Consider the following 24,256-nt stretch of genomic DNA (forward strand, 5'->3'; position numbering starts at 1 on the left):
GTGTGTGTGTGTGTGTGTGTGTGTGTGTGTGTGTGTGTGTGTGTGTGTGTGTGTGTGTGTGTGTCAGCTACTTGGGCAGGGACACAAAGCACTGGTTGGACAGATAGGTTGCTAGAGGTTTTAGCTTGCCCACTAAGCTGAGATCTGGACCCTATAGCTGTGCCATTGGGGAGTCTCATTGGGGACCTGGAGAGCAAGGCAGTGACCAGCCCCGGACTGACTGTGATCTCTGTGTGCTCTTAAGGGAAACTGCACTTTACTGTGTGTATTTGTTATCATTTCCTCATATATGAGATGCCCTCTTTGGTGTTAGTGGTGAGGATTGAGGCTCCTTGATTGCTGGGCCAGGGCACGGGCATCACATATTAAGTGGTGGCAGTGGTGGGATATCCACATCACATATTAATTAGTTGGCAAATACTAATTGGCTTGTAGTGGTGTGGGTAGAGTGAATCCTGTAGCTTGTGTACAGTGAGCTTTAAAGGTGTTTTGTACTCTAAAACAGCCACACAGTGAATACTCAGAGTTCAGATCATAATTGTTTTATTTCTTTTGTTAGCTTAGTTAGTCAGAGTGACTAGGCAGCATGTCAGCATAGGAGTATGGTAAGCTGACAAGGAGCCAGCTGGCAGAGATATGCCAGCCTAAAGGACTGGTGTATGGAAACCTAAGACAAACCTGATTGCAGCCTTGGTTACAGCTGCATCAGAAACAGCAACCAGGAGGATGATCAGACTGGCAGTGAAGATATAATAACCTTGGAGAATGGACAGCTCAACCTTTCTGTTGTGGACTTAAAAATCCAGCTGGAGCTAAAGAAGCTTGAGTTGGAGGCCAGGCATGTGGAATTAGAAGCAGCTGAGAGACTGAGGCATCTAGAGAGTGAGGAGAATGAGAAACTGCTACACCTGAAAGCCAAAGAAAAAGAGAGGCAGAGGCAGCATGAAAAGGTGATGCTGACTCTTTGCCAGAGTCATGGAGGTAATGGGGAAATGAGTAACTGGACCCCAGAAGCATAAAAGGTCAGTAAATTTCTTCCACAGTTGAAAGAGGGGGATCATTTTGATAGTTTCATTCATATGTTTGAGAGGGTATGTATACAGTATGAGGTTGACCAAGGGCTCTGGGTACGGTTCCTGACCTCCTTACTCCATGGTAATGCTGTAACTGTATTATCTAAAATGTCTGACATTGCATGCTTTGATTATACTGCTGTAAAAAATTGTCTATTTGAGTTTTTTAAGCTAACACCTGAAACGTATAAGAAAAAGTTTTGTGAGCATAGAAGCAAGGCAGATGAAAGTGTGTGTGAATATGTTGCTGAATGGAGCACTTATTTCCATAAGTGGGTGAGTGGATGCCAGATCACCACTTTTGAAGGACTGGCAGACCTTTTGGTGAGGGAACAAGCCCTTAGCACTTTGCCTGAGGACATGAGGATCTGGTTAGCTGATAGACAATGTGCTACTTCAGATGAGTTGGGGAAGAAGGAAGACCTATACCTGGCAAGCAGGGCAGCCCTGCAAAGGAAGGGGACCCCCAGTACTGCTCATGGGTCTAAAGGAACCCATGGTGGGCAGCACAGACTGCCCAAACAGAATCTGCCAGTAGCAAGGGAAGCCACTAGTCCAGATACATGTCCAGGAGCTAGGGTTAAATGTTTTGAATGCAACCAGTGGGGGCCATGTGGCATACAGGTGTCCACAGAGGCAAAGTGGGGAACAAAAGGTGAGGGAGCCAGTAAGTGGGAAAGACAAAATACGAATAATATGTTGTCTTGAGACAACAGGGGTACTAAACTACCATCCTGCAGATGTCCTGAGATGGAAGGATTTGGATGAGGCAGTACCATGTGCATATGCAGTTACACACAGTCAGGCTAGGAGACAAGCATGTGGGTCTGGTAGCCTGGGAGAGACCCAGACAGACTGCATACTTGCAGCCAGGCTGCTGAGATGGTTACTTCAGGGAGGGAGCTACTCTGTAGCAGTGAGATTGAATGTGAGCCACAGCTGCTTGTGGATACTGATGGCCCCTTGGACAGAGTGACTGTAAAGGTAGAGGTGAGTAGTAGTACCCAGGCTGACAGTGAGGTACCACTGTCAGAGGATGACAGACTTCCTGTGGAAAGGGAGCTGGAAAGGGTTACAAGGAGAGAGTTGAGACAGGCTCAGCTCTCACACCCTACATTGCAAGGCCTGAGGCAGGTAGCTAGGGAGGCACCTGATTCTCAAGGAAAGGGGGAATCTGTATACTGGGACAAAGATTACTATACAGAAAATGGACCCTTGAAGGAGGGATAGAAGGTGAGGGAGTACAGCAGTTGGTAGTGCCTAGAGTCTACCATCTGGTGCTTCTAGCCATATCCATTAATATTCCCTGTGCAGGTCATATGGGCATAAAACATACAAAGAGGCATATAATGCAGAACTTATATTGGCCTGGAATTTCCAGAGATGTAACAGGGTACTGCAGGACCTGTGAGCAGTGCCAAAAGGTAGGCAAGGCAGGAGACAATGCGAGAGCTCCTTTGATGCCTTTGCCTGTGATTGAGAAGCAATTTCAGAGGGTAGCTATGGATATTGTGGGGCCTCTGATTACCCCAAGTTCCACAGGGAAAAAGTATATCCTAGTGGTAGTGGATTATGCTACATGATACCCTGAGGTTGTGGTTTTGTCCTCCATTGAGGCAGAGAAGGTGGAAAATGCTTTGTTAGTGGTTTTCAGCAGGGTAAGTTTCCCAAAAGAAATACTGACTGACAGAGGTTCCAATTTCATGTCAGACCTGCTGGCTTGTCTGTGAAAGTCCTGTGGTTTGAAGCACGTGAAGACCACCCCCTACCATCCCCAGACTAATGGTCTTGTTGAGAGGTTAAACTCTACAATCAAGTCCATGCTACGGGAATTTGCAGATCAGTTTAAGAGGGAGTGGGACAAATATTTGTCCCATCTGTTGTTTGCTTAAGAGAGGTTCCCTAGGAATACACAGGTTTTTCACCCTTTGAGTTGCTGTATGTGCGTAGGGTGAGAGGACCTCTAGATTTAATCTGAGATGAGTGGAAACGTGAGTGTGAGTCTCACAAGAAGTCTGTTGTGGCATACATCCTAAACCTCAGGACAAGGCTCAGGAAACTCATGGGCTTGGCCCAGGAGAACCTGGCAGAAGCCCAACAACAGAAAAAGGTGTGGTATGACAGGAATGCTTGAGCTAGAGAGTATGCTGTGGGGCAGCAGGTAATGGTTCTCATTCCTGTCAGAGACAACAAGCTACAAGCAGCTTGAGAGGGTCCCTACAAGGTGGTAAGAAAGGTAAGTAATGTTAACTACATGGTGGAACTGCTAGGCAGATGGCAGGGACACAAATTGTACCATGTTAACATGATGAAACCTTACCATGATCGGGAGGCCCTTGTGCTGAGCATTTGCAGTGGACTGCAGGAGGAGTCTGAGGGAGACCTGGGGACTAATCTCCTAAGTGAGGCTTGAGCTGACACCTCAGTGGAAGGGGTAGCAATGTCCCAGCAGCTATCTCTACGCAGGTTCATGAAATCTGAGCAGTGTTGCAATAATTTGGGGACATGTTCACTGGGAAACCAGGGTGTACCCACCTGGTGCAGCACCAGGTGGACACATGACCCCAAAGGCCTATTATGCAGGCCCCTTATAGAGTGCCTGAGAGAGTCAAACAGACACTGAGGGAGGAGGTACAGGAGAAGTTGGAACTAGAGGTAATTCAAGAGTTCAACAGTCCCTGGGTGTCCCCAGTGGTGCTGATACCAAAGAAGGATGGCAGCACCAGGTTTTGTGTGGACTACAGGAGATTAAATAGTCACACAGAGTCAGATGCTTAGCCCATGCCTAGGACAGAGGAGGCCCTAGAGCAGCTGGGTGGGGCTAAGTATTGTACAACCACTGATCTTTCCAAGGGTTACTGGCAGGTGCCCTTGACTCCCAGTGCTAGAGATAAGTCAGCCTTAGTGACTCCTTTTAGCTTGTATGAGTTCACAAAGATGCCCTTTGGGATTAAGAATGCCCCAGCAATTTTCCAGAGGCTGGTAGATTATATCCTAGCATGAGCAGTAGGGTTTGCCCTTGCTTACCTAGATGGTATTGCCATCTACAGCCATTCCTGGCCAGAGCACCTTCAGCATGTCAGGGAGGTGCTGGGCAGACTACAGAGGGCAGAGTTGACAATTAAGGCCAGCGAATGTCAGGTGGGTATGGCAGAGGTCTCCTACCTAGGACATAGAGTGGGGAGTGGTAAGATAAGGCCAGAATCTTCCATTCAGGCATGGCATGCACCTGTTACCAAAAAGCAGGTGAGGGCATTTTTAGGGACAGCCAGGTACTACAGAAAGTTTGTTCCCAGTTATAGCACCATAGCTGCCCCCCTCATGGACCTGACGAGGAAGAACAAGCCATATAAGATAGTGTGGATCCCAGCATGTGAGCAGGAATTCCAGAAGCTTAAAGAAGCTTTGGGAGGACCCCCTGTATTAGCCAGTCCAGATTACAGCAAAGAATTTGTTGTGCAGGTGGATGCTTCAAACCATGGGATAGGGGCTGTACTTAGCCAGATTTCTTCAGAGGGGGAAGAGCACCCAGTGGTTTATCTCAGTCATAGGCTACAACCCAGGGAGGAATGCTATGCAGCTGTAGAAAAGGAATGTCTAGCCATGGTATGGGCACTGCAGAAACTTCAGCCTTATGTGTATGGAAGGAAATTCACTGTTATGACAGATTGCAACTCCCAAAAATGGTTAAACAAAGCCAGCCAGCAAAATGCCAAGTTGCTAAGATGGAGCCTAGGGTTGCAAACATATATGTAAGTGCAGCATCGCAGTGGAAGTAGCAATGCCAATGCAGATGGGCTCTCAAGATAAGGAATAGGGTACGTATACTCAGATAGACCTGACTCTCTCAAGCAGCATTTCTCAAGGGTCACTTGAAAAAGTAGCTTGAGTTCTCCGGGGGGGGGGGGGGTGGGAAGGGATGTGAAGACTAGCAAAGATGGGTGAAGGCTGCCAGCCTAGTCAAATAGAATTTGGTACATAATTCTGTCATTTGTAAATATAAATGTTGAATTACAGGCTTGTTTTCTTAAATGAAAGATTATATTGTGAAATGTTAAACTCAAAACAATGTAGCAACATTGACCTCTGCTGTAAAGAAAGCTAAGTCAAGCATTTTTATCTTGACTATCCAACTCAGAGCACTGCCTGTTTTCTTACATAAGTTATCTTAGACTTGTGTTTTCTTCTAGAATTTGCTAGAAACTAGAATGATTAGACTAAGTGTTTTTCTGTGATGTCAGAACTGTACTACTGAATTATTTTAAGTATTTCTCTGTGATCTCTGAACTCTTGACTAGCACTGTGTAGTAGAAAGTATAGTCTTGTGCTTTTAATTATTTATTAAATATTTTAAAACCTTTCAGCTGTGGTTGTTTTGTGTAGAGATACGTTAAGCTCTAAGAGTACATTGCATGTATATAAGAGTCCTGTACCAAGTCACTCTAATAAGCCTTGACTGTTTAGTCACAATAACCAACTGGATAATGATATTGCACAGTAGTAATTGAACACCTTTTAAGGGCCTTTGAGTAGCTGATAAATATTAGTGGGTGGTGGCAAGTGGAACTACTGTATAGTATGTGAGAAAGGGGCACAGCTGGAGAAACTGTGCGAGCCTTCCCCAGGAGTGTCTGTGTGGTTGTATAAACTCTTCTCAAAGTGCATGTGTGTGATTGTGTGTGCCAGCTACTTGGGCAGACACACAAAGCACTGGTTGGACAGAGAGGGTGCTAGAGGTTTTAACTTGCCCACTAAGCTGAGATCTGGACCCTATAACTGTGCCAGTGGGAGAGTCTCATCGGGGACCTGGAGAGCAAGGGAGCGACCAGCCCCAGACTGACTGTGATCTCTGTGTGCTCTTAAGGGAAATTGCACTTTACTGTGTGCATTTGTTATCCTTTTCTCATATATGAGATGCCCTCTCTGGTGTTAGTGGTGAGGATTGAGGCTCCTTGATTGCTGGGCCATGGCACGGGTGTCAGAATCACCCTAAAGTATATTGTTGCATTTCTGTTCAAATTAGGATTATGGCCTGTCTTCTACTAATATAGTACCCTTTTATGTTATAGACAGCATCATCTACAGTCTGACAGACTGCTGCCTTCCTTTGGATTCAAAATACACAACGCCTGCACTGTGCTATGTAAGCTGAAGTATTTGCTGCACTTGCATGGACTAAAGCCATGTCTAAAACAATTTTTTTTGTTTTAAAATGCAGTTTATTTATAAGTACTCTCTTAAAACATAAGGGGAGTCACAGAAAAGAAATCCAGTCACAAATGCACTTCTTGTATCTTTCAAGAAACAATTTTCTAGCAAATGGTATTGTAAATGTGAATGCATAACATTCAGCAAGTCAGCAGTGAAATTACATTTTTTTAAAAGTGAAGTTCAAAGTTTCCTTTTCATCAGGCAACATGTTTTCAATATTCCTTCACAGAGATCAGACATTTTCCCCACAAAGTTGGTTAGTAATACTTGCAGATAACATTCTTTTCCCTTCAACACATTATCATACTGGCTGGTCAAGACCACCACCATCTTCACTGCAAGATAACTCTTAGCTCAGGTTCCAGGGACACCTCCTAGACTGCCTTCATCCTGTATTTATATACTTAATTTTTATTATTTGCAGGTGGAGTTCTATTATCAGAATGATACTTATATGTACTACTTTTAAATGTTTCACCTACAGTAAGTTGACAAGCCTTGTTGCAAAAGCAATTGCCGACAGTTTGTTGTAGTAGATATTCCTTCAGTTTAATCTTGAAGCCATACAATGTTATTTCAGAAGATATTTCTGCAAGTAGTTGATTCCATGTTCATGTACTCTTTGAAGGCTATTGTGGCTGAGGCGTTAAGTCAGTTTAATAAATTTTAACTGTGGATCTGATTCCTGCTGTCGTTTTTTTGGATATTTCTATTTGAACTGCTGCTGGTTGTATTTTTAGTTGATTCCATGTTACCTGCCCAACTTTAGTGAAGGCACTTTCTCCTACAGTAATACTTTAAACATAACTCCCTAAAACCTCTTCTTTAGAACTCTCCTGAGAATCTTCAGGAATCTGGTTCTTTCTAAGATGTATTGGCTATGTTATACAATATTACATATGCATGTGTTCCTTAATTCATTATTAATTGTCATGGAGAATTGTCTGTTTTAGTTATGCCTGCCTGCTTTAGATTTAGAAACTATGCATTGCACCTTTTGTGATTTGGCCACATGCTTCAGTGTCAGAATATTGTTTCTCTTCTATGACCCATCTTCAGGTAAAGGTAACACCAAGTAGTATACAAAGATACAACACAAAAAGCAGAGTGAGTGATTCCTTGGCTTAGCAGTCACTGTGCCACACTTTTTTTTTTTTTTTTTTCAGCATCTTCATATGCTGCACATGTTGACACTTTGTAACACTGTTGCACAGATTTCTATACGACACAACGTGGCAAGTTCCGTTTTGTGGTTCATCTAAGACCTTCTCATCTTGCCTAATATCATAGCTTAATGTTATAAGTTTTGGTTTCTAGTTCAGTGGAGCTGACCATTAATTTTGTCAAACCGAATGGAAAAGGATGAGTTGTGATAGATGGAAGGACACAGACTGACAACTCTGTACAGTGACAGATACCCTGCTGAATGAGTAACATATGTGCAAAGAATGTAGTGGAACTATATTCACTAAGTGAACAAAGAGAACATGACAAAAATAAAGTCCTAGATACAAGAGAGATGTATATGTATTATGCATTGGTTCATAGGAAAATACTTGGGTAACTTCCCAGAGAGGTCATTTTAAGCCTAGTCAGTAACCAGTGGTCAGAATCAAACCTTATTCCTTGTGTGCATTATACTACCATGCCAAATGCAAAGTGATGTATTAGTTCTACAGTATAGCACAATTTGTGTAGTATACCATGCCCATGTAGGGATCTCTAAAAGTACTGCCATAAATGTTGATCCACCCTTGAGTTTCTATCTATTTGACTTTGAACTCCTATTAATCTTTCTCTGTTCTAATGTTAAGCACAGCATGCACCCTTCTAGGAGCTTAAATCACAGGAGCTCCCTCAAGCAAAATCTTTCTATGATATTCTGCCAGCACACAACTTAAGCCTACAGTCAGACCACAGTACTTCAGAATATCATTTGTGCAGTACACACTGTTGTCTGTGACTTATGTTTCTGGATTTGAAAAGAAGTGCTAAGAATAGTAACACTTTCATTGGTTTCATTTGCCACACTGAGTAGCTTGCTGCTAAACACATGATTTTATACACCATTTGCTGAAATATGCTCTCTTTACACTCCTCTTTGGACTGCCTTTGTTCTGTACTAACTTCTGCATTATTCAAACGTTTATGAAGGTTGCCTTCTCAACTGTTCTTTGGTTCCTCCCATGTTTTTTCCAATAACATTCATGCATCCAGTCTCAGTCTACTTCTATTATCAAGACTGTATACAATCATTGTATTTTCATTGTATGTTATGTTACATATTAACTCTTTTTGCATCTGAACTACACTAAATTCACTTTAACATGTGATGTATAACACACATATAACTGCAATACTATTTATTTGATGTAACTGGCCTTTTAGTGTCACTGTGGAGCAGAAGTTAGCGTTGCTTATTTTTGTATAGATTCCAACAACATTTGATTAAAAAGGTTTGAGTTTATGACTATAATGTAACAATAAGATGTATGCAGACATGTATAGTTACTACATAAAATTAGCAGTTTAAAAGCAGATTCTGCCATAATGTTATATCCTACATGAGTATCCACTTTCAGTGCAACTGCTATGCACTTTACCCAAAGCTTCTTAGACCAAAGTTAACTGTTGCCCTACTTCACAGCTTAGACTGCATTTACAATCACTATAGTCACTAAAAACAGTTCAATAGTACTAGCAAAGATTTTTGCTTCAGACTGATGTTCTCTCTGTAGAGATCGTTTTGACTTTGTATACTCCCTGATGGAATAGCAGTTTATTTTCACAAAGCTGATTTCATGCTATACAGCACGTTTTTTAGGCCTGTAACCAGCAAGTTTGCAGTATTATGATTTTGGTCTGATCATTGGTTACCAAGCACCATTTTAGTCAATTGTGTAGTCATCTCTAACTTTGGTGCAGATTCAATAAAACCTACACTGTAAGCGAAGACCGTGTGTGCATCACATCATGATGCACACATGGCAACACACTGTTTTGTATTCAGTAAGCAGCTCTAATCAGTGTGTAGCTCAGTGCAAACTTGGTAAACATTGTGACAGTTTAATTACAGCATAAGCAGCTGCACATTATGCTAATCGACCAATTCAAGATGGAGGAGCTATAAAGCAATTGTGTAGACTCAGTGTAGGTTTGCTCTGCGAATTTCACAACCTATTGGAATACAGCCATAGGAGGTACTTTACAAAGAAACACTGTTAGGGGCTGCAGTTGTTGTTATGCATATGTTTGTGCAACAGGCACAAATATATGGTGCTGCGTCTGCTGCAAATAGATCATGGCCAAGAAGGAGAGGGGTACTTAGACCCCTATTAACTTACCACCATCTGCATGATGTGGAAATTGGAGAGTGCTACTGGGTGGATAGGGACACACTATAGGAAATCTGCAACCTCTGTCATCCACAAATCAGAGCAAGGGCAAACCAAGGAGAACCAATACCTGTGGAGAATAAGGTATGTGTAGCACTTAGAGTTTTAGCTACAGGAACCTTTCAGAGGCCAACATGGTATATGCTGGGGATATCACAAGCATCAGCATCCAGGATCCTACATCAGTTCATGAATGCTATGCAACAACATGCCACTGAGTACATACATGTTTCCCCATACACCCATGGAAATACCAGGATGACTACACAATTGCAAGAGCAAAATTCTTGAATCCCAACTTGGGATGTGTAAACATACAATTAGTACTTGGCTCCCTCACCCAAAAAAAAAAAAAAAACATGAAAATGGCAGTTTGGAGAATCCAGTGATTAACACATAATTCACTTGTTATGAATGCTTTCCACATAATTTTCATAAAATGTGTACACATGTACAACACAAAAGTAAATTGTATACCATTGCTATGCACCTCTCACTGTGCCCAGCACTCCCCTGGCAGTTTCTATGGGCCATCTTAGAAGCATTACACCCCCGTGTCATTGACAATATAGTACTTGACACTGCCATGGAATGATATAGAAAAAAAGTGTAAGGTAATCAGTTTTAACAATATCGTTTGGAATGACAGTTAATAATTCTGTCTATCTGTGAAAGTCAATGCATGGCAAAAATGCCTGTGCCAAGAGTTGAAGTATAAAAAATGTATACAGATAACAGTTTAATTCCCTAATGCATATATTTTAACAGTTCTCATCATAACATGTGAACAAATCTAAAATGTACCTGAAAAATACAAGCATACCTTCGACACATCAGAAGCCTTCTGTGCAGACAAATCTAAAGGAATGTCAATCCTCTGTATTTTACAAATACTCAAATCCTCTCAGCTTCAAGTTCCCTAGCTACACAGTTACATTGTTATACTGTAGACTCATGTACAGTGAAAATAAAAATGAGGTGTGAACTCATTAGAATTGGTGAATCCCAAAACATTTGGATTTGTGTAGTAGATGTAAACATAGTGTAGGTATGTTTGATGCTAATGGATTGCAGCTGTGAATGGTTAGTGGGAGGGAGAAGAAATACATAACAATTCAGACTCCCTTACCTGCAGTGGGTGTGTCATCCAGTATTACACTTACAAAGTGTAGAAGTAATTGTATCAAGCTTTGAAATGGAAGTGAGCAGCACATATTTCTCAGTTTCTGTTCACTAATATCCAAACTCCCTTGCCTTTGTTGAAAACTGTATATTGTTGTCATTTAATATTCTCATACATTTAAAGGACAATGATACAAAATGCATTACAGATGGCATGTCTGAAATCACTGGTCAGATAACAGAAGAATGAGCACAATACAAAGAGAAGACAAACCCGCATTGCCGCAAACAATACTCATAAATGGCTGCGTGATCACTTATTTCACTAAATATGTAATTAACACATGTGCAAACAATTGAGAGTGCACAAGTGTTATATGTCTTGTTAATACTGTGGATGAAATGGGAATTGCTTGTATACACAATGATTTGCATTCCTGCTACAAAGCTGTTTCTGTGGTAAAGAAGGGTAAGACACCCTTACAGTTGTGTTGTGTAGGTTCATTGGTATGACAGTTCAAATCCAGACTTGTGCAAAAATTTATTTTGTAATGTTGTCTCTTTTTCTTTTAATATTACTATTTGCATGGCGCATGGCTTAGTGCAAACACAGTGAAATGGATAAATCAAATAAATTTAACGTAATGTAATGTACTTTTATGATAACGATTACATAAATTGCACCTGTGAATTAAGTGTCTGTGTAGGAACCCAGCAAACACAAAGAACCTCACAGTATGTATTATCTGTAGATGATGATTCAAGTCCCACACATGCCTTTTAAGCGTAAAACCTAATAAATTCTGCTTAGAAGGATAAAACAAGGTGAGCTTTGCTTGGCACATTTGTGCATCACTTACCTTCATGTGAACATGATCTAATGGCCCACATACAAAGCAGAAAGAATGCCTACAAACAGGAAGCAGGCAGTACTCAGTTTCAAAACAGATACATTGTTGCATTTTTTCTTACTATCGTGCAAACCCGCTAAGTGGTGTTGCACAGCCGCCAGCAACCTTTCCTAACATTTGCAAGTTCAGAACACCTGCAGACAGGAAACAGACCGTAGAAAATTAAAAAAATGGCTACATTACAACATTTGTAGTTTGCCACCACACAAACATGCTAAGTAGTGTTTTGGGGTGGACAGCACACTTACAAAGTAATGAATATGAAAATATACAGCTGCTGCCTAGTTGATCCTGTGGCAGCAGTTGTAAGTTAGGAGTTATATTACAGGCAAGCCTGGGTTCTAATCCAGCTATGCCCAAACTTTTCTTATTGGTGTTCCATTTTACTATGTATAAAAATTAACATTATAAAAATACCTACACATAGGAATAAATATCTATACCATGTGCATTAAGCATACACAAGATATCAGAGATATATTAGATATGTAACTGTGGGTATCAGTACACTTATGGTTGTTCAATTGCATAGTTACAGAGCAAGAGTAATGATTGTCTACTCACTTCTATAAAAAAAAATAAAATAATGCAAGCATAATTCCAAATAATAAGTATGTCTAGCACTGGAGCTCATATGAATTTTATATGTGACTGAGGATATGCAGACAGTTATGTTTCTGTAATTATAATTGTCTATTCTGGCCTTGGATGGACTTTACACGTCTATGATACTCAAACAGACATGAATTTATAAACCAGACCTTGTCAGTTCTCTCACACATATGGTTAACCCTTCACTCTATCATGTGTATCTATATATAATTAATGAGTATGTCTGGCTAAAGCTTCTTCTATCGCAAGAATGAAAAATCACTTATGTGGAAGAATACATTTTATCTATGTTGTATAGATTTGAATCCCACATTGCACAAATTAATTTTATCAGTGTGTAAAGCCACAGAAAAAATGTGTCAGGTCATAAAATGTATGCCCCAGTACATGTCTGCAAAATTAAATCAAGTAACAGATACAGCAGCAACCAACCCATAAAGTAAAGCCAACTGTCAGATTAACCTTCCTATATCTAAAACTGCTTTCCTCTATGTTTGGCACTGTTGCTCTCCACTTAAAGTCATGCAAACTTGACAGGCATGGTTGTTTGGGTTTGTACACTAGCATTAAATGCAAAAACACAAATTGGCAGGAAAACACTCTTAACTGTTGCTGTTTTCCCTGAGCAGACATGTCTGGAGGTAGAAGGGAAGGTGCCCAATTTATGGCTCAAAGATGGGCTTTCGACGAGTCCTGAATTTTTATTGGACTCCATGTAAAGTGCCACAGCTGATGGCTGCTGCATGGAGATTATACTGGGTCTCAGTACAAATCTGAGGCTTGGAATATCCTGGCCAAGGCTGTCTCCAGTGTGACTTGCATTCCATGCACTGGAGAGCAGTGCAGATACCACTTTAATGACCTCAAAAGGCAGAAGCAGGATACACTCAACCAGTGGTGGGTTGAGTTTAGGACTGCTGACATCCCACAGTTGTGTAAGTATACAGATAAAGAGAATTTAATTTAGATATTAAGCTGCATATATGCAAGACTAGTATGCATAATGCTGTTCTCTTATTCCCTTCTTTTCATTCCACAGCCAACCAATAGATAATGGCAATCAGTTAGCCCATGCTGAGCATTTCGAAAGACTGAGGGAAGCTAGAGGTATGCGTGCAGCATGACGCAACTATTATTTTATCCAAAGTATTGCTCTTCTATACAGTAGTAGCAAATTAAGCATGCATATCTTAACTGTAAAATCAAGCATCCATGCTTCATTGTTTAGCACAAGACAACATTAGGAGTAATTTATAGTACCATAGTAAGACATTGTGGGTAAAATATCACAAGTAACAAATATATAGCAAAATCATTTAAAAATATTACATAATAGTTTCAAGAGAAATGGCATTCATGCCCTGCTATTAACGTAATCTGCATTATTTGATCAAACATATGTGCAATATATTCCACAACACATCCAACAGAACAGCCAATGTTACAGGAAGCCACGAGTCAAAGTCCAAGATAAAAACAAACAGGTCAATCCTTATTCCAAGAGGTAAGTGCTTTCATAGTGAAACCACCACTTCATCAGACCATAAAATAACAGCCATTACTTCTGTAATATATATATATATATATATATATATATATATATATATATATATATATATATATATATATATATATAGATCAAGCAGTCAGGCAGTAGCCAATAATAACTACCCATCAATTATTAGAATTTAACTTTTAAAGGTATATCATCCTAAGGTCATAAAACAAAATGTATGAAACAAAACATTCCATATATAAAAAAACATTTCTAGCTTATATGTGTGCACAAAAAATCTCATTTAAAACATAAATGAAACATATACGTAACATATCTATAGATTCATTATGCATATATCTAAAAAATGTCTTTAGAATAATTTATAAAGAAATCATAATTTTTAAAAAAAAAATCATCATTTAAAAAGTTTTCTGTTCTTAAGCACTGGTTTTAGGGGGATTCTATCATTTAATCCCCTCCCCCTATCAGCCTTTAGTCTGAAGATCCATCTAGTCTCCAAGGTTTCTGTTTGGTTAAGTATGTCTCCACCTCTCTCATTCTCCCATAATTTCTCAATAGCTAAAAATCTAGAATTATGTATTTGTCCTTCAAGGTTAACATGCTTCGCCAATGCGTTGGTAAGAGTCCCCTTCCTAATGTTGTTTAGATGTTCCCTTATCCTGTATTTGAATTTCCTGTTGGTTTTCCCAACATAATTTGCTGAGCAGATGTTGCATATTGCCATATACACAATATTCTCTGTGTTACAATCTACCGTTACTCGAAAGGATATCATGCTCCCTGTATCAGGATGTTTAAAACAATTGGTGGTATCTATGTATTGACACTGATTACATTTTTTACATGGTGTTGTACCCATTGTAATAACATCCATCCTCCTGATATCCCTGGGGTAACATAGCATTCTTTTTAATGACTTCCTATTTTTGAAGAGAAAACTGGGCCTTTCGCCCACTATGTCCCTTAGCTCTACATTAGAGGTCAAAAACTGGCCAATGTTTCTTTATAGTGTCAGTTATAATGTCCGAGTTTCTAGTAAAATATGTGGGTACTCGTACATATGCCTTCTCTTTTTCTCTGTGTGAGCCTTCAATGCTGTCAACTACATTAGGTGAAAAACTGGGCTTCCATATATCCCTTCTCCAGCCTTTCACATTGTTTAATGTCTCTTCTGTGTTCGAGTCAGTATACCCTCTTTGTTGTAACCTTTCCCTTAAATCAACTAACTCCTGCTCAAATACCCCATCATCAGCTGTTAACCTGGAAGTTCTCAGGGCTTGTCCTTTAACAATATTTCTGAAGATGTGCCGGGGGTGCATGCTTCCTCTATGCAGAATTGCATTTCTATGGCATTACTTTCTATGTATCTTAGTCAAAAAATTACCAAGACCATCATTGTTTATTTTAATATCAAGGAATTCAATTTCCTCATAAGAACTTTTGGCTACAAATTTAAAAAAAAATGGGTACTCCTATTGATATATGTACAGAATTCCAATAATGTCTCACTATCACCCTGCCATAACATAAAAAGGTTACCCACAAAAATGCCTATAAATCCTCAATTGGGGCCATTTCCCATTCTCAAGAACATGTTTGTTTTCCCATGTAGCAATTACAAGATTTGCATAGCTATTAGCTGATGGGGTGCCCATGGCCACCCCATCCCTTTGTAAATATTATCTTATCTCTCTTTTTTAGTTTTATGTGTGGTCATAACATTTTGATGTCATGAGTGTTTGATAACTCACAAAATGCTTTACAGCACAAGGAGGAAGGCCAACCACTGTGGCTCAGTCTTCCCCACTCCACTGGCACGTGCATGACCCCCAGCTCATCTGGGACCTAACCTGGCAGTACTGTCTCTGCTGACCCTTCACTACCAAGGCCATCCACATCAGGTAGCATTACCCTAGTAGCTGGTGCAGCTGTAAACACTCGAAGTACTGATGGAAGTGGGGATTATGTCACCCACCAGGAGATGCCAGTCTTGGTGTGTGAGGTCATGGAAAGCACCACTGGTGCATGCTTCCACTGGATGGAGAAGATGCTCCCCATTATGTTGTATGAACAAGACATCCAACACTCCAACTGCCAGTGGAGTAAGGGTACAGTGATGACAGTTCTACTGGTGAGGACAAGATTTTCACTGTTTCAGCATTTGACAAACATGGGCATCAGATCTCTCCACCCTACCCCAGTCATAGTATCCCCAACCTGTTATGTCCCTCACTAAAATCTCATAATAATACCAATGAAGCAGAGGTCTGCATTTGCTTGTCGCTTAATTATGCACACATGGGGAAAGCAGTATAAATACTTTTTTTAAGGTTAGAAATTTTAAGACACATCATTTCCACTATGAACTATTTATGTACATAATAGTATCTATTAGATGTGTCTGCTGTAGCCAGTGTGGATAGGTACTTCTCAAGTTCAAGTAGGAGTCCTTAAAAGTGTATCTCGCATATGCACTTTACCATCAATTGTGCAAAACCATTGCTCAGTAGTGCACTATGGATTGTGCATATTAGCATCTATCACATAATGTCTAATGCCCAGTCAGTCTTCATCTCATGAAAGTACATGTAAAAACATAACCAAAAAGAAGGCACTTTTTAAGGAAAGAACACATATTTGCACTGTAGTTATGTGTTACCTGCACCCATGCATTTGAAACTTGGTCTCTCAATACTTGTTCCCATATATATCTACACTTCAGAAATAAATAGACAGATGCTTTCTAATATACAATGTACATCTTTATACTGACAATATACATTCAGATTTTCCAGTACTTGCAGTAATATGGACAGCTATGTGCAAAGAGTTTGTAAAGCTGTCTCTTAAAGTATATCTGAACATTGAAAACACAACAGCAAATACTACACTTTGTATACTCATCAAACTGGCAACATGCAAGACTTTAATATCATGACAGTCATACAGGGCTAGCCATCCATTTCATACAGGCCTCCTAACATCTTCTCTCAGCATTATAAAAGTCAGACTTATGCAGTGGCACTTGTGTTGAATATTAAGTTCTATAGTTGGTGTACTTAGTTTGGTAAGGGTTCTAATCTCACTGCAGCCTAAATGTGTGTGCGTAGTCAGAAAAGTGTAACTGTGTATCCTACAATGAGCAATACAGTCCCATTGAACAAATATTTTGACAGTTGTACATGTCAAAATTCAAAAGCCCTCCTGACCCAGAGTTCATGTCAGCCTATGCAGAATTGTTCAGGGACCCTGTACAATCTATCTAAATTGCTGCATACAGACTGCTGTACTTACAAGAGGTAAACCCAAAACAAACAAACTGGTGGAATCCATTTAATTCAGGCCTCCCAACATCTTCTCTCAAACATCCAATTATGATGTCAATCACTAAAAATTTTCCAGCAATATTGCAAAAGTCAGACTTGTGTCATGGTGCCTGCATTAAATACTGAGTTTTCTAATCAGTGTGCTGCTCTGACTGTGGTCTACTGGTGTGTTTGTTCAGTTGGTTGACAATCAAGAGACCATTTTACACCTGCATGTGGGACACTGCTATTACCATCCTCTGATGACCAGACACTGCTGATGTCTTCACATATAAAGTGTTTTGCAAACTCTAAAAGTCAGTCTTGTGCTATTGCACTTGCAGTAAATACTGAGTTCTGTAGTTTGCGTACTTACTTAGGTAGAGATTCTGTTCTCGCTGTGTTTAACTGGAGAGAGTGAGAGAGAGAGAGAGAGAGAGAGAGAGAGAGAGAGTGTGTGTGTGTGTGTGTGTGTGTGTGTGTGTGTGTGTGTGTGTGTGTGTGTGTGTGTGTGTGTGTGTGTGTCTGTCTGTGTTTATTCAGTTGGTTGATATTCAAGAGACCATTTACACCTGTGTGTGGGACACTGCTATTACCAACCTCTTTTCACCATATACCGCATATGTCATCACTTATAAAGTGCTGCCCGACAGTGTAAAAGCCAGAATTGTGCTGTAGTGCTTGCATTAAGTACTGTGCTTTATTAATACTTAGGTAGGGATTCTATTCTCACTACAGTCAACAATCACTATGGTGACAATCATAGGACAATTTAATTGTAGCACACAGTGATAATGTCATCCTGTATAACATGCAGTCTGACAATATTCAAGACAACCTGTGCTGTGGCATTAAGATTAACTAATGTGTTTGCAAACTACTTTACCTACACATATAGGTTCTAATCTGACAGCCAGCAACTTGTGTGTCTATATTATTTTTGAGACAATTTTACACAGGGATGTAACTCCACATTCATGTCTTACACTCCTTCCAACATGCCTTCTTCAGCATACAATGATGCTATCATACTCCATAAAGTGCAGCATGACAGTGTTACACTCAGGCATATGTGGTTTTGCTACTGTGACATTGCATTGCATTAATCTTCTATAACTACACAGAGGTAATATTCAACTCAGACTCAGTTTACTGGTGTGTGTGTGTGTGTGTGTGTGTGTGTGTGTGTGTGTGTGTGTGTGTGTGTGTGGTGATACATCATGGTTATTATAGGATCTTTGGATTCACTCTTCATTTCCCTACCAGTTGGGAAGGCTTTCACATAGCTCCATGCATCCACAATCCCCCTTTTTCCTCTGGCCACACAACATCCTTCCTGCAGAGAAATGGAGTATGTCCTCATGTCAAATATGTATACACACATCATGAAGCAGAGTCCTTCCATGAGCCTCTGCAAGCCATCTTGAGACCCCTGCACATGTGAGTGCTAATTCTATCAAGGTGTGGTACACATATTCCATATGAGCAATGGTAGGATGTAATGCAATACAATAAATATACATATACTCACAATAGTCGTACTATCTTCCATAATATAGATACAGGATTTTTATTACATGGTATAATAAAGGCTAGGATTTCATGTGATATTGGCCATTAGCCTAATAATGTCCTGTGACCCTATAAAGAGTTGACACATCAATGTTGCTGTCATTGATGTGCTATACTGAGGTGGGGATCTACAGTGTGGCTACAAGAGGGTCTTACAATCTGTGATGTGAGCCAATGTATTGATGGCCATTGTTGCCATTGCACTATATGATCCTCGTATGATACACTTTTATGTATATTGTTGTGAATTAAGACATGTGTTGTAGTGAAGCAGATCAGTCTTCTGCAAAGTTCACATTCCACCATCACTGTGACACTTGGAGTATGCGATAAGTGTGCATGTGTCTGCACATCATCATTACATGTTCTGTGACAGACATCAATATAAATACATATTGATTCCAAGGTCCCATAAGTCTAGTCTCATACACATGTTTTTATGCTGTGACATATACAACCAATGTATCACATGTTTTGATACAATTGCAACCTTGTGGAATTCATTGCATGTGCAGTTGTGTTGGCATACCCAAGGATTACTGTGGTGGCCAGCACCACCATTGAGTGAATATTAGCATTTGTGGCAGGAAATGTTCTGCATGAGTCACAAGCAATTGATCTCATAAGTGTGTTAATAAGACATCATGCTGCTCAAAGACAGGTTGCCCATGAAACACATATAAGGTTAGCTTGTGCAATTGATGTAAGTATGTGAGGTTGGTGCAGTTGTATGTGTCTAAAGTAACAGTGTGTAGAATGTGATGAATGCCCAAGGTTGCAATTGGAGGTCTTTTCATAAATCATTTATTCCAATGCATGTGAAATGTTAAGGGGAATACACAACTAGCACATATCTGTATGTGGATGCCAGCAGACATACCCAACTGGAGGAAATAGACAATCTACTTGCAGACAGTTTGTCTCACACATCACCCCCTGTTGCCACTGACCATCAGCCAAAGTATACATGCAAACATTACTCAGTTTTATTCTAAGGGGACAGCTTATCTGTGCACTGTCTATAGCTAATAACACAGACTCAATGAGCCCTGACAACATCACAGGTTGCCTGTAGTATGACTCAGAACATGACCTACCAGACATAGTTGGATCCATACTTCAACACTGCCTCCAGACAGCCTATGTGCCCGTAGAAGGGTATACATTAACATGCATCCTTTTGAATGGGGGGGGGGTGACCATCACCTGATGCATGATAAAAAACAAACCAGGGAACCACCAAGGCTGAAAGCATACAAATTGTTTATTCCACAGACAAAACAGGATAAGTGCTTTCACACCAAATGTGCTTCATCAGATCACCTGATGCATGAAGTTATAAACACATCCTGGCTCTCCTCATCTGTGAGATAGACCAAAGAGTCATCATGGACCTTCTCTTAAAGGACACAGGTGATATCCCGATTGTGAACCAAACCCATGTTTGATTTGTTAAGGCTATATCATGTCTTTTACATCTGTTCATTGTCTTCAAGATGGGTACCTAAGACAAGCATGATGGCAACACTATCATTCTGTATAACTAGACCTTGCCAAGGCATTCCATCCTCTGCCTTACCTACACGGCCACCTCATACCAAGTCATCTTATCACCCAACACCTGTTCATGTACTACTGCTTGCCTCATCAACTGTCTCTCCCAACTACACCTTCCCTATTGCACCATCTCTATATTCACATATTAACACAACCACATACAAACTTAAAATATTCTTCCTGCCTACATATCCCCTCAAAATGAAATACAAAAACTACCATCAACAAAATCTCTTTAGTTATCTCAGACTACTCATCTTAGATCTATTACTGTCAGACAACATCCATCCAAACTCTGGGCCTATTCCTAGCTCCTCTTTCCCCTCACATCCCCACTTCTCCACCCTTCATTCTCCTCCTCAGACACACACAAGTTCACCCACCAAATCCTTATCTATTCTATCTATAAACATTCAAAGTATCATGAAAAAATAAACTCCTTATTCTATGCCTGGATCTCCTTATACACCCCTGACATCATCTGCCTTTCTGAAACTTGGCATAAAACTTACATACCAGATACTGAAATACTTCTACCAGGTTATAATATCCTTCACTATGATTGTCTTAAGAAGAAAGGTGGAGGTGTTGCTATTCTCTACTCTAATCTGCTCACTCTTCAACCTCTCTCTATGACTACTACTGACTTCCATCCAGCTGAAGTTCTCATTGCCAACTGCCAATTGAACAATCACAAAAAAATAGCAATTGCCTCCATTTGCATTGCCCCAGGTTATAATATCCCTACTCTTGAACTCTTTCTCTCTAGGATCTCACAAACCATCTCTCATGAAACCATTATCTTAGTTGATATTAACATCGACTGGAATGCCCTTGAGACTGATTCCCCTACTACCTCCATTAACATCTTTGATTTCTCCCAATTAATCTCCACTCTGACTCGCCTAAATAAATGTACCAAGTCTGGCTCCATTCTAGACTGGGTTCTTACCTCTAATCTTAATCTATATCATAACTCCTCCACACTACCTGATACCCTTAGTGATCATTATCGCACATACATACTTAGACACTCTCCTCAACTGCATAAACCCCAGAAATTCAAACTATGCTACAACCTCTCCAATTTAAATCTTGAAACTTTCATCCATAAGCTCTCTTCAAATGACTAGTCCTTCCTCCAAAATCTTCCCCTAGAGGAAGCTGTACTAGCATTTAATGACATCCTTCTAGACACACTCAAATCTCTACCTCCCATCAGGAAACTAAGAATAAAAAATCACATTTTGCTCCTTGGTTAACTCAAACAACCCGAGCACTCATGCATAAGAGAGATAGTGAGTGGAAAAATCCAAATCCCTCACTGACCTTCAATCCTATAGACAGCTCATAATTTAACCAAAAAAAGGTAACCTTGGACAAACAAAACTTTTCTCATAAACCACTTAGCAATCCTCCCTCCAACCCCCCAAAATTCTGACACACAGTTAATCAACTCCTACATCCCGGAAGCCCATCATCTTCTAATCCATGCCCTACTAGCTCTGTTACTGACACTACTACCTTCCTAAATACCTTCTTCATTGACACTATCTGCAAACTTAACAAGAATGACAATAATACTCAACTCACACCCTCTACATCAACTCCATCTCCCATATTTACTCTTAAACCCATACCCATAACCTATATTAAATCACTTCTGAGCAAACTTAAAACTTGCTCTCTGTCTATTGAAAATCTTCTCCCATAATTTTTTAAAAGTTTCTGCCAGCTCTATCGCTCTCCCTGTCTCCATTTTGCTTAATATAGCCATTAAGGAAAACTCTGTGTCTAAATTATAGAAACAATTCTCTGTCTTTCCCTTGCCTAAAGGTGGCAACTCAGCTGACCCCTCTAATTTCTGGCCAATAGCCATCTTATCACCTCTGTCTAAAATTCTAGAAAAATGCATACACAAACAGCTTTTAGACCACCTTTTACAGGAAAATCTCACACCGACTCAGCATGGTTTCCGTCCAAAACATAGTACTGCCACTGCTCTGACATCCTTCATAGATACCATTGCAAATTCTCGTAACATCAAGTTCGTCTCTTGCTTGTTTCTCAACCTTTCTAAAACCTTTGATACTGTATCCCATTCCATACTTCTATCTAAACTAACCTCTCTAAACCTTTCCAACTCCTCATTATCCTGGTTCTCAAGCTACCTCTCCAATCAATTCAAGGCAGTGAAATGGGAATCCAACTTCTCTCCTTTTCTACCCATTCAAACAGGGGTACCCCAAATTTCCATCCTGGGACCCCTACTCTTTATCATTTTCATCAATGACCTCCACTCCTCTTGCCCACTCTCGACCACTGTCCAGTATGCTGATGACTCTACAATTATCTCTTGCTCTAACAACGCTCACCTCCATACATTCACCCAAAAGTCCCTTCATGCAGTCAAAAGATTGCTTACTTCTAACCAACTACTATTTAACCCATAGAAAACCAAACTTCTCCTATTCCTCCCTACAACTTTACAATATCACAAAGCTACATTTACTGTTTCCTCCCTCAACAGCACATCCATATCTGCTGAACCTCATACTAAACTTCTAGGTGTTCTTATTGATGATCAACTAAAATTCAATCTCCACACTCAGCAGTGCATTAAAAAGACACATCAAAAGCTGGGCCTGTTATACAGACATACAAATTCCTTACAATTGCTTCAAGACTCTCCCTTGCAGAATCAATCCTACTTCCTGCACGTCTCTATGCTCTCCCAATGCTCACATATCTCCAGTCCATTCTTCTGTCCAAACTTGAACTCACCTACAATAAAATTGTGCAATTTGCCTCCTACCAACCCTATCATACCCACCACTGCATAGCTCTAAAAAGCCTAGAGTGGCTGAAATGCCATCATCGACTTCTACTTTCCCAGCTTCTCATGGCACACTCTTTTCTCTATTATCCCGCCTCCAGCTCCTCCCTCTCTACTCTAATCCAACCATACACACCTAAACATCCTCTCTGTATCACTCAAAATCACCTACTGCAATTTTATAAGCCTAACAAAAATAAAGGCAAACTCCTCTACAGTTACTCCATCGCTAAGGCCTGGAATAAACTGCCTTTAAGGGTCAGATCTATCACTAACCCTAACTCCTTTAAAATAACTCTGAAGTAATAAGTCTATAAATCATGGTCCTGCCTATGTATGGACCCTACTTAACATAACTTCCTTCTATTAACTTTTTCTTCCTTTCCGATCCATCTCAACATATCTTTCCCTCCTTACAAATTAGCCTCCTATCTCTCCCAATTCCCTCTTGGAGCCTTGATATACTTTGCTAACCACATCTGCACTTCATGTTATTATGTTAATTGTCTTCTGTTTGTACTTTACCCTCCAAAACTATTGTCTGACCACCTTCCTTTACATTGGACTTTTACCTCCTTTATATTTTATGCCTCTAATCTTGTGCTTTTTATTTCTATAACCATCACTTGGCTATGTCCTCTCAAGATATTTTCCTATCTTAGTTTATGTACAAAACTCAGTGAACTTTATTAAGGATATGTATATATTGTCCTTTTATTTTTTATTTTGTTATATCCATGCCTTCTCTGATATTCTGGAACTTTGTACTATTTATACTTAGTTTACATACAGTCTGGTCAATTGTATATTGTACACTGTAATTTAACTTTGTATTCCAGTTTTTATTGGAGCATTTCTCCTCAGATCTCTGCTGAAAAAGGACTATTTTTGCCCTGTCAGACTAACCTAGTCAACAAATGTCAAATAAATAAATAAAATAAAATAAATTTGATACAATTCAGTTAGTTATTACAGAGAAACTGTCTCAGATGGCCACAAAGACCTACATCACCAAGTGCACAGATGACTGGATCACATATGTGACAGATAAATATGTTGCAATGTATGAAGTCACCTCTATCTAGAGTCCAGTGACCAGGTTCTATACATCAGGGTTCTGTGCTAGGCCATGTGCTTTTAATT

Source organism: Protopterus annectens, chromosome 4.part0 (genome assembly GCF_019279795.1).
Source record: "Protopterus annectens isolate FY-2018-M chromosome 4.part0, PAN1.0, whole genome shotgun sequence".
Classification (NCBI taxonomy): domain Eukaryota; kingdom Metazoa; phylum Chordata; order Ceratodontiformes; family Protopteridae; genus Protopterus; species Protopterus annectens.